This window comes from Odontesthes bonariensis, chromosome 6, assembly GCF_027942865.1.
Source record: "Odontesthes bonariensis isolate fOdoBon6 chromosome 6, fOdoBon6.hap1, whole genome shotgun sequence".
NCBI classification, from domain to species: domain Eukaryota; kingdom Metazoa; phylum Chordata; class Actinopteri; order Atheriniformes; family Atherinopsidae; genus Odontesthes; species Odontesthes bonariensis.
Window position 1 is genome coordinate 3,128,554 of NC_134511.1, and position 12,287 is coordinate 3,140,840.

The window sequence follows — 12,287 nt, forward strand, 5'->3', positions numbered from 1 at the left end:
CAACAACGACTGCTTCAACTCATAAAAAGCTGCCCTGCATTCATCTGTCCAATCCTCCTCACACAGCCTTGTATGCACCAGCCGGCGCCTTTTCTTTGGACCACGAGGACCTTTATCCCCAGATGTTAGCCGGAACAGAGGTCTCGCAATAGATGAACAGTTCTGAATGAATTGTTGGTAGAACATCACCATTCCCAGAAATGAGCGTACTCTCTTTTGGGATGGAACACTTGAACCTTCTTCCATGAGGTCTGATTCCGTAAGGGATGTAATGGATGCTATTTTGTCAGGGTCTGACCTTATTCCTTCAGCATCAATGATGTGCCCCAGGAATTTCACGGACCGCCTCAGGAAGTGGCACTTCTTTGGCGCCAACTTGAGATTGTGAGTCTGCAATCTCTGGAAAACCATATGCAAGCGCTGCAGTGCCACTTCTTCTGTGGGGGCAAAAACCAGGACATCGTCGAGATAACATAGCACACTAAGGAAGTTCTGATCTCCGAAAATGCCCAACATCATCCTCATAAAGGTGGCCGGACTGTTGCATAATCCTTGTGGCATACGATTGTACTCGTATAAACCAAACGGTGACGTAAATGCTGTGTACTTACGATCCTGCTCATGCACCTCCACATTGTAATAGCCTGAAGTCAGATCCATTGTCGAGAAAAATCCGTTTCCTCCTAAAGCAGCCAGCGCATCGGCCGGATGCGGAAGAGGGTGAGCATCTTTGACAGTTCTAGCGTTAAGCCAGCGAAAGTCATTACAAATTCTTAAATCACCAGTCCTTTTCCAAACCAAGACCAATGGTGATGCAAACTCACTGCAAGACTTTCGAATTATTTCACGTTCCTCCATTTCATTCAGAGCCTGTCTTAGTTTGTCATAATGAGTTGGTGGCACACGTCGGCATGGTAACCGGAATGGCTTGTCATCCACCACTCGAATCCGATGGATACAGCCTTTAGCCTTGCCGCAATCTAGCTTGTCTCTCGAGAAAATGGACTCGAACTGAGCTATGAGGTTGACCAGATGCTCTTTGCTAGCTGTTGACACTTCACATGAGTCGATATCAATATCAGACAGCCTCAGATCTTGCAGCACTGCATGTAAAGAGCTACTGCCACCTGTCACTTGCTGTGAAGATGGATGATCTGGCAGAGTAGAGACATCAGTGACAAGACTCTGCTCATCATGGCACTGTGCCAAGTCAGTCGGCAGTTGTATATTTTGTTGTAAGCCTGTGGGGTTGAAGCTCTCCACCGCAGCACAGGTAAACACATCAGCCAACTTCATGTTTCGTTTTAGAACCATTGGCTTATCAAAGGGGTTTAACACTTTTACAGGGAGCCACCCCTCACTGTTCAGATGTGCCACTGTTCTCCCGACCATAACTGATCTTAGCCCTGACCTTGCTGCTGTGGGTTCTATTACTACAGTACTGCCCACTTCCTCACTATTTACTAGCTGCAGTCGGCCCCAAACCAGGTGCTCAGTCAAAGGCTCTAAGGTGATGGCTCTCTTTATCTTGACAGTTCCAATCTTATCACCACCACTCTCTGGAAACGCCACTTTCGACATTAAACTCAGTACATTTTTATCAGCCATATCCTCAGCATTCAAAGTTTTGCTGCATTTCTTCCCCAAATCACCTTTTCCCTTCAGGTGATCAACCAAATGCCTCATAAGGTTGCTGCCCACAATAAGGTCCTCACCCTGTCCTGCAACCACTAGCATAGGCACAACAACTTTGCAGCCATACATCTCCACTGTAACATCACACACACCTGTTGGAATGGTTCTTGAACCACCACAACCAATCAGGACGACGTCAGTGGGTTGCAAGGTGGGAGTCTGCAATACTGCATGATGTAACAGCTGTGGCATCAGATTGGTGCTGAGAGTACAGGCCATGGAGCCACTATCAAGCATTGCTTTAACAGAAACTTTGCCACCTAGAGTCACATTTTCATAGAACAGTTCGTCATGCTGTTTTAATCTGTGGGTGTTCTGAAGTACTGGTCGACGTACTAACTGTCGTTCCTCACAAACGGTGTGGTATATAGACTCCAAGTCATCAAAATCAGTCTCTTCAGGGGCAACTTCAGGCCTAACACTTGCCCCCTCCACATGTAGGCCAACTAGTTTCCCAGCTGCTGGGCAGCTGATTCACATCCCCCCCTTCTGGTAGATAGTGCCCTGGGACACCGAGCCCGTGTGTGGTCAGCAGCATAGCAGATGAAGCATAGCTGATTGACCCTACAGTGGTAATAGGTGGAGTGTTCAGTGTCACTGCAGATTGCACAAGGCATTACTTTGTGTGTTTGAGGCCGATTACCTCTGACATCATCTTTAGCAGGTAGCTTTACTTGTTGAGATTGGCCCTCCAGAACTTTCTCTAACAGGGCTATCACATGATCAAGACGATCAGCAGGCACTTGTGCATTAATTCCAACAGATGGTACTGAGGTAGAGGTCTGTAATGGTGCTGTACATTTACTACTGGATGTCACTTGTTGCACACGAGGACTCACCTCCTGTTGCTGAGAACTCAAGGCACTGAATGCATTAAGCTGAGAGCCGCACTTCTGAACTTTGCTATGCTCCAGCAACTTCTCGTACACGTCAGCAGCTGTCCACTGTTGCAGAGGTTTGCACTTGAAAATAAGAGACAGTTCTGAGTCTGGGCAGTGACGAATGAACATTGCAGTCAGTTCTTTTGTCAGGTATGCAAAGGACTTATTCTGTCTCTTGAGGCAGTCTTCTGTCAGGTCCATGGCTCTGTTCAACCGCAGCCAGTAATCAAAAGGGGTCTCCCCTAAGTTAGGCAATGTTGCGTAAAAGTCAGCTAAAGGCATGTCTGAACAAGCAGTGTCACTAAAGTGTTGTTTCAGGATTTCAAAAATAGGCTCTGGGCCCACCTTAAGACATACGGATGGCTTACTACGTATGCCCACCCTGACTATCTCTCGCGCCCTCCCCGCCAGTTTACCAAGCACTTCATCAGCTTGTTCAGCTACTGGTACCCCCTTTCTTTTCAAATAGGTCATCATCATTTCTTCCCATTCTTGAACACTGCATGTATCACAGCCATCTCCTCTAAAAGACACAGGCTCTTTAACATCAGATTTCACAATCACATTCAACAGTGAAGGTTCTGAGAGCACATTACTGGGAGACCCAATTCCACAGCCTAAACGAGACTCAATGCAAGAGGCAATGCTTTCACCAATAGAAAATCCTATTTGTGTTGCTATCTCTGCATAAAGGCTCTCTGTAGTAGGTTCGGTGTCTGATTTGGGATGATATGAATCATCACATCCCCCATCAACAGGTCCCTCATGTAACTCAGCAAAGGCGGCCCCAGGCGTAGATGAGAGTGGAGCTATCAGCCTTCCTCCCCTACCCCTGCCGAGTGAATGCAGTGGGGAAACGTTCCCTCTCCCCCTGCCAAAACTGGGAAAATCTGCCATGACTGAGCAGTTCTTGTTGCTTTTTTTTTTTTTTTTTTTTTTTTTTTTTAGTTGTCCAAAACAGTAAATTCAATGTGTAAAGAAAGAAAATATTTCAAATGGAATATTCAGCAAAATCTCAAATAAAGCAATCCCAGAAAATAAAACAAAATCAGCAGTAGATCCAAATAAGAGAAAAAAAAACAAACAAAAAAAAAAAAAAAACAGCAAAGCACAATGGATGGGGGAAGTACTCCAGAAACACACTTCTCAATATGAAACTCAGATCCACACATCAAAGCAATGCTGCAAAATGGCTAAAAACACCACTGGAATGTTGCTACTGCTTCTGTTAAAGAATGAGGAGAGTATTTTCCTTTTCCCCTTTTTCAGTAAAAGTACAGAATCCCACCTCAATGTCCCAAGGGAAACAGCAAATGGCGGAAAGGAGGGAAATCCCCCAAGGACACAGTCCACGTGGCGACCTCCACCACTGTCCAGGAATTAAACGGCCCCACCGCAGATACAGGATCGCAGAAGCTCGGATCACGGCACCAATGTAACCGATTCTTGCGTCACTCCACGGTGTTAGGACAGACCAAATAACCCCTTGACTCTGCGTTGTGTATTTTTAATGAAGACAAGGAGTTTCTGGACAGTGGACACTTTATTTCCTGCGTGGGAACATAAGTTTGCATCAGTGCAGTTGGTTTAGCTTCACACAGCACACTCTGACGCAGCTTTCACAGACTGGCCCAAATTACAGTAACAATATTCACAATGTACAATAAAGAAAATAATAATAAATGGTGTACCTGCGTGGGAACATAAGTTTGCATCAGTGCAGTTGGTTTAGCTTCACACAGCACACTGCAACAGAGCGTCACGTTAGCATTTAGCGTTAGCATGTATCGTTCTATGCTCTGTGCTGAAAAACGCGACTCACCTCTGACGCAGCTTTCACAGACTGGCGCGGATTAACGGAGCCAGCAGCATATAACCAGCCACACCGAGAGGGGGCGCAACTTCCCCACTGTACCCATACACAAAGCAAGTGGAACTCTACAACTTAAACCTTGTTACATCTGCATTATTGGGAAATGTATTGCTGTCAGCTCGTTAATCCTTCCACTGATATGCTCCATCATTTCAGACCCTGCTTGTCCTCTCCTGCTTCCTATCACAGTCACCTGACCTCACATCTGAGTGAGGACAGGACCTTCTGCATCCCTTTATTTCTATAACAGTTTCTTACATACTGATGTCTGTAAAACAACTGTTCAGCATAGTCTTAGCCGAGCTGAACAAGACTCATCTATTCACACCCTGGATCTCATACAGGTTTAGTGGCAGAGGGCGCAGTTTTACTGTTTAGTAGGATTTAAAATGAACTTCAACTATTAAACTGACACAATTAAACACATCTGAGAACATGATAGAAAACAAAACTAAACTTCAAGCCAAATTAATTCTATGCTCGAGTATTAATGAATGAAAAATACTGCCGTCCTTATAAAAAGATAGCATCTTCATTCAGCTTTCTCTCCTTTCAGCAGAAAAAAATTAATCCTGTAAAACACAACAGAACCACAGAAACACAGCACCTACAGGACAAAAAGGGAGAAATCATCAGAACATCCAACAAGTGTTCAAACTGGGTCAGAAACATCTTCATTCAGCCACTCAACATCATAAATTCTTCTGTCAGTTCCAATGTCTGCAAGATTCCAGTTAAACCATTCATTTGAGCTGAGCTACTGTATGTAGAGTGTGTTGTGTCCAGCAGGTGGCGCTCTCACTGAGAACATGAAGGATTAAAGAAACCCTGAAGAAATGGAGCAGGGAGAGGATAAACTGATGGAACAGGAAGCTCAACACATGGGGACTGTAGCTCCTCCAGTGATAGGCACGAGGCGAGGTCGTCTTTATTAAAATATTGGCTTTATTGATGGTCAACCCGTGAGAACTGGGTTAAGGAAAGAAAATAATAATAATGCTGTATGCATGTCTCATACATATTTGTCATAACATAGCAGAGATTAAGCTAAACACTTTACAAAATGGCGCATGTAAACACAATAATCTTCAGACAAATGACACCTTCACTGCAGATAAACAGCAGCTAACCAAGCTAACTGCTGCTTATCACAGAGAGGTGCTAAATGTCTGCGGAATGCCCCGTCTCTTCTTCCATCTTCTGTCTATTTCTGCTCCTTTATTCAATGACAACCTATCCACAACACTGCAGGCAGAAATGATCAGGCTTTCGCGGTGGTTTTGTGACGGTGCGACGCTAAAAGACGCTCGGGTGAAACACACTCGGAGGAACAAATAATCATTTCCGTACAACTGTAAACATACGATAGAGGATAAACAAAATAAGAAAGTGCCAATACAGAAAATAAACTGGAGACAAGGGCAGTTACAGGGACACTGCGTGAAGATATCAATGAACTAAGAAAAGAACAAGAAGACATCAAGTCCAAATGCATTAAAAGCAAATGCTCCTTTAAAAATGCTGAAAACTGTGGATCAAAGAGCTGGTGAAGGAAACTAATACTGCTGTTAACCTGCTGACCTGTAAATGCAGCAGTTGGGAGTGTCTGAAGGGGGTCAAAAGTTATCAGAGTGCACTTCTGATCAGAGGCTGGGCTTTCTGTCAGAGAGGGAACAGCTTACTACAATGGCAAAGATGGAAAGTAGGAGCAGTTTCAAACCTGCACAATTTCACCGCTGATCCCACATAATGGAACCCCCTTATACCTCTATGACCTGCTACCTCTTTTTTAACATCTCTTACTGAGCTGATAATGAGCTGCTGGACAATCTGAATGTCCCCAATGGAGGATAAATAAAGTATTTGATCTAACTAACTAATTCCTGGTTAAAAAACAAACTAACTAACCTTTAAGGATGAAACTTATCTTAAACATAGTTTTACTTTGTTAGTTTGAATGTTTTACTGAAAGCATTGTTGTCTCGTGACTGAAATGGAGTGAAATCTGTTTTTTGAAAGTCAGTTTGTTAATATGATGGCAACCAGCTGCAGTCTACAGATTCAGTGTTTATATCTCTATAAACGGCTCTGCGGTGAGCGGCGCTTTGCTGCCATCTTGTGGCCACAAATGGTATCTACATCAACTGTAAAGCTAGAAATATTACAAATGAGTTTATAACGCTGTGCCGCATTTAACAAACGTAATTATAGCGATTAAATCTGATAACTGCAGAGACTTGTCGTTCATATAATGACTGAATGTAAATACGCGGGAGGCCATTTTGTGAGAAAAGCGCAGTTTTTTAGTAGTTTAAATTATCAGGAGTCTTCCGGTGTAAACCAAGCTACAGTTAGCGCTAGCTAGCTTCTTTATTAGCTCTGTTTATATTTAGTTTAAATTTTAAGTAGAAAACGAGTAAATGTGGTGCTAAAACGGGCTTACTTTATCTGACAGTAATCTTAAACACAGCATAGTTTTTATTTCTCGCTGTTACCATGGTACCGGTAATCTAACTTCCGGTTATTATTCAAAAGAAAAGATCGGTTAACGTAGCTGTGCAGTTTAACCGCTAGAGGGCGGTCATGAGCGTTTCCAGCGCCTGTTGATGACAGAAATGAATGAACAAATACGCACAATAACTTGTATGTAATAAATACACTGATCATTAAAAAGAGAGAATTAAAGTATAACACTTATCTACTCTAGTTCACACACACACACACACACACACACACACACACACACACACACATTTCTTAGTCTTTACAATTTTATCAGAATTGGAACAGAAAGTTTAACAAATGTTAACTTTCAACCTCTTAATATTGATGTTGTTCCAACTCCATTTTTGTTTAATTGTTTGTGGTATCATCCATGTGCCCGGTTATTTATCCTTTTAGAATAATATCCGACATATGTTTAGTTATTAATGAACAAAATGTTTAATATTACAAAGACTTGAAGATATTTATTCATGCTGAGCTTTATTTCAAATATTAGATTCAGTTTCTGATATCGAGTGTCACAAATTGTTCCCTTCAATGTGAAGAGCTTCAGCTTGAGCTGATTTTTTGTGGTGATACCAAATAACTCAAATCAAGATGTGAATGTTTGAAAATCTGGTCGTGTTCCAGGGCTGATCCAGGAAATATTTCAGTAAACCATAACTCAGTCATAACTACTATAAACAGAGAGATAAGAGCACCAGTTGTTTAATGTAAGTGATAAAAACCTCCAGTTACTGCAGGAAGTACAATGAATGTTTGGTGACTGAAGTCATTTCAGCTTCATTTGATAGTAAATAAAGGAAAAAATGTTGAAACTGGGAGAAGCATCTTCTTTCCTTCTGATTATCTGATGCCAGTCTCTTTTTGCAGGTCACAATATGACCTTTCTGAAGACTCCACCTCCTGCAGAGGTGCAGCTTACAGACTGCTGGACGAAGGTCCCATTTATTGGAGTGTTGTTGTGTGTCGCTGCCAAGTTTGGGCCGGTCATCCTCATAAAAGCAGCAGGAAAAATCTCTATCAAGTGTTTAAATGAAGAAGCAACAGAATTGTCTTAAGGAGGAATTGGAGAGGGGATTTCAGTCCTAACACGATTGTAGGAGCTATTTGTAAAGTTAGTTTTTGTTTTTTGGTTCTAGTTGTAAATTTAATTAGCTAATTATGATTAACTTTATTTGATTAATTTCAGTGCTTTATTGATATTAGATTGTTTTGCTAATATTCTTTGTTAGTTATTTGTTTAGAATATTTTGGTAATTGGGTCACACTGGGCACCTGGAGTCCCAGCATGCACCTGGGTGGGCCAATGGTTTTTTACCAGGGAAAAGGAGAGAGCAGCAGGTTTTCTTTGTTCTTTTGTTTGTTTTATTGTTTTGAAATAAATCATCAGAAAACGCATGAATCCATCTTGGACATTCATCTTCTTTTGCCTGCGTTAAACCACATCCCCCATGGTGCATCAGTGGCCTTTTGATTTGGTTTGGTTTAAGTTTAATTAGTTTTTTATGGACAAATGGCCTCTACAATGATCGTTTTCTGATTCCTCCAAATTAAAAAGTGTTTTTGCTGGTTTGATGTCAAATCTGTCAAAGGTCCATGATTCATCCATCCAAGTACAGCATTTAGGCGCTTCATCAGCTCCTCTCCTTCCTGATTTTGTGGGTTTTGCAGCTTGTTAAACGATGTAGAGCTTATATGATGGAATATTCCCTCATGCTGCTGGTTGGGGCAGTACTTTACAGGACAGAGTTATTATGAACCAACAACAGGTGTGACTGTTTCAGCTGGAGTTGCCATTTTTGAGATTTACACGCCGTCACAACATCGATGTCACATATTCTCCAAATGTCCTCAGAGGTTGTTCACGAGAGTCTCAGGCTCACAGAGAATCCTTTAAAAACTCCTTCTCTGAAGCCCGTTTGTGTCCCGCAGGATCAGCAGTAAAACATCCTCCATCATGATCAAAGTCCCAGTTAGTGTTCAGGCAGGTTTCTTGATACCACCTGATACCACCTGATACGCCTTTTGTTCTTTGATCTGCAATAACTCTGCTGTCCGTGCCCCAGTCCTCACCTGGAAGACTTTCTCTGGGAGCCTCAAGGTGGAAAGACGCAGGAAAACTTTCAGGTGAGTAAACACAAAAATAAATGCCAATAAAGACAAATATTCTTTTAATATCTCCTCCAGCTTAACTTCCTGCAGCCCAATAACTCAGAGCTGCAGGTGAGCGGGCACCTGGGAGGGCTAATGGTTTTTTACCAGGGCAAGAAGGCAGCAAAGGCCCTTTGTTCTTTGTTCGTTTGCTTGGTTGGAGCAATAAACCCAAAGAAACCTCAATTTTTCGCCTGGACAATGAACTCATTTTACCTGCGTAAATTCACTCCCATGGTGTCTCAGTGGCCGTTTGATTTAATTTAGTTTGTTATGGTTTTGACATTTTTAGTTTGGATTATTGACACAAGAATAACCGTAATCAGTCACACGCATTGATCGATGGGTGTGACTGATTACTTCTTTTTTCCATCAATATTTGTTAAAGAAAAAAACATTTTTTAGTTCAATTCAACGTCTTTAAAAACAATGTGAGTTATGAGTCTAATGACAGTCTTAAAGTAGTCTTCATAGAACAAGTAAAACTATAAATAATGTTCCTCATTGCTCACTGTGGCCGTTCTGTTGCAGCTGAATGAAACCTGTTGGTGTTTCTAACCCCTGGCTGTGAACAGATGTTCTAAAACACTTCTCTTCTGTCAGACTGATGAAGCCAGCGTTTGGTCTGCTGTAGAGTTGGTCTGATACGACACGGTGACATCATCATCATCATCATCATCTTCATCATGGCTGCTGCAGCACCTGGTGAGTTCAGTCTCACTCTGTAGAATAGATTTTAAAAGCCTGCTGATGGTTTCCATCTGTGATGTGTTCAGAGAATATAAAGCCAGCAGAGCTCTTAGATCCAAGGACTCAGGTCAGCTGGTCCAGTCCAGAGTCCAGACTAAACATGGAGAAGCAGCATTTAGCTGTTATGCTACAAACAAGTGGAACAAACTGCCAGTGGAGATTAAACTTTCACCAAATGGAGACATTTTTAAATCCAGGTTAAAAACAGTGCTGTTCTCATGTGTCTATGCATGAAATCTGCACGATATCTTTGAACTTATCTGGACTGTTGCTGGTTTTTAAATTCATTGTAATGATTTTATTTGTTTCTCTTTATATTCTTTTAAGTATTTTTAATGCTTCTTCCACTCCCTGCTGCAATGCTTTTATTTTATTTGAAGCACTTTGAATTGTTTTGGACATGAAATGTGCTACAAATAAAGTTGATTTGATTTGATTAGATTATTCAGGCATCACTTTTGGGGCAAAACTAAAAAATAAATGATGGATTTAGTGTCCCCATGAACTCATATTTGATGCTTAGGTGTAAAATGTCTTGTTCAGCATCTGGCAACTGTTGATGTTGATCTTATTTAGTCACTTCTATTACGGTACAGACCTCAGAGGAACAGAGCATCTAAACCGACCCAAAAACTAAAAGCCTTTAACAGGAAAAAGAGCAAAAATCCTCCAAACAGGAAGTGGAGGACCAGCTTCAGGACATAAAGCTGACATTTGTATTCAGTTTAAACGTCACATTCAACGCTTTTCAAAGTTATTCTGCTGTAACAGCCGTGTTCTGAGTGTGTGAAGTGAAACGGATGATGAATCCTAACTGATGGACTGAACTGAAAAGCTTCAGAATAGTTTAAACATTCAGGCCTATTTGCTCCGGCTGCTTTTCTGGAGGCCTTCATAGTCCTGCTGCACTGAAAAAAGAGATTTGTTCAACCAGCTTAAATTAATTGTTTCAATTGGTGACGAGTAATTGAAGTTAATTCATTACTGACTCAACAAGTTGAAGTCAGACTTACTCAAATAATTAAATTCTTAAAAAAACAAAAAAACAATTTGAATCACTGAGGCTCAATTTTATTGAAAGACAGCTTAAAACTTTCAAGTTATCACAAGTTAAATATTTGATGTAACTATAAGTAAGTGAATAGTCGCCCCACATTTAACCGTATAAATGCAATCAATAAGTACATTGAGTTAGTTTCTGATCACTCTCACACACAATGTTCCTTTTCTCTTTAAGTGGGGTTATGTTTGTCTCTTCACTTGTGAGTCACAAACAAGGCTCGGTGGGTTTCAGCTTCTTTTATTTAACACCTCGGACAGATGCCATTAAATTATATTCCCTGACTAGCAGCTGTCTCTGCTTATATCCATTCCTTGTGTCCCACTGCCTCCAGGCATCATGGGTAATGTAGTTCCTAGACAATAACAACAGGGGTTGAGAGTTCTGGGAGAATTCCTGATAAGAAAAGCCAGAAGTAGGAGTTGTTCATGCTTCTGGTACGAAACAGTTCAAAGCTCATAATTAAGCGTAATGTGGAAGTTTACGTTCACCTTCAGCATGTAACTATATTTTCTGATCCACAAAGTGCTGCTAAACCACGTTGCTGCCCAGATTCTGTTACACAGGCCGTCTGTTGCCAGAATGATGCTGTGTAACCATAAAGGTTATGGAGTTCAAACTGCTCTGACATTTCAGGTGGGAGTTGTTTCAGATTGTGTGAAATGTGATTTTGTCCTGGCTGCGTTCCAGAAGCCGTCAGGTTTGGCTCGGCTCGCTGTCAGAAATCCTGAGGAGAGCGAGTAGCTCTAAATGAAGAGCTTTAGATTCTTTAACAAAGAAAGTCTCGTCTGCAGTTGATGCTCAAACATAGTGGCAGCTGAACTGCAACCTGTAGTGTGGATCTGTGAATCTGGAGAAGAGTGGGCTCATCACGGCGCCATGATGTCAGACGTAGGACAGTAAAGCAATGTTAGACTGAAGTGTTGAACTCTGAAAGTAGAAAGCTAACTTTAGGTGATAAACTGTGATTTTCATGTTAGCTGAATGCACAACAGTTAGTTGTTTTCTCTAAAGTAAAAAACAAAGTGAGATTCATGTAAAAAGCTGCTTCACATCCACTGCAGCCTGAATCCTCTTTTCATAGTGAGCAGCTTATAGTTCTGCTCACATCTTTTATATGTTCTCTCTGAACTCTGAGCAGGACTCAGGCCGCTCCTTTAGTGAATGTTTAAGCCATTTATCCACCACTCTTTACCTCCTGCATGGACTTTGTTACTCTGCTGTACTCACCTGATCTGGCCAACGTGTCTTGTTACAGCACAAACTTTATTTGGCCTTGAAACAAAGCCAAGAGCAAATAAATAAATAATAAATAATGCACTCACAGTTTGCCATAAAAAAGACTTTCCTTTGGAAGCAGCTGGCATCA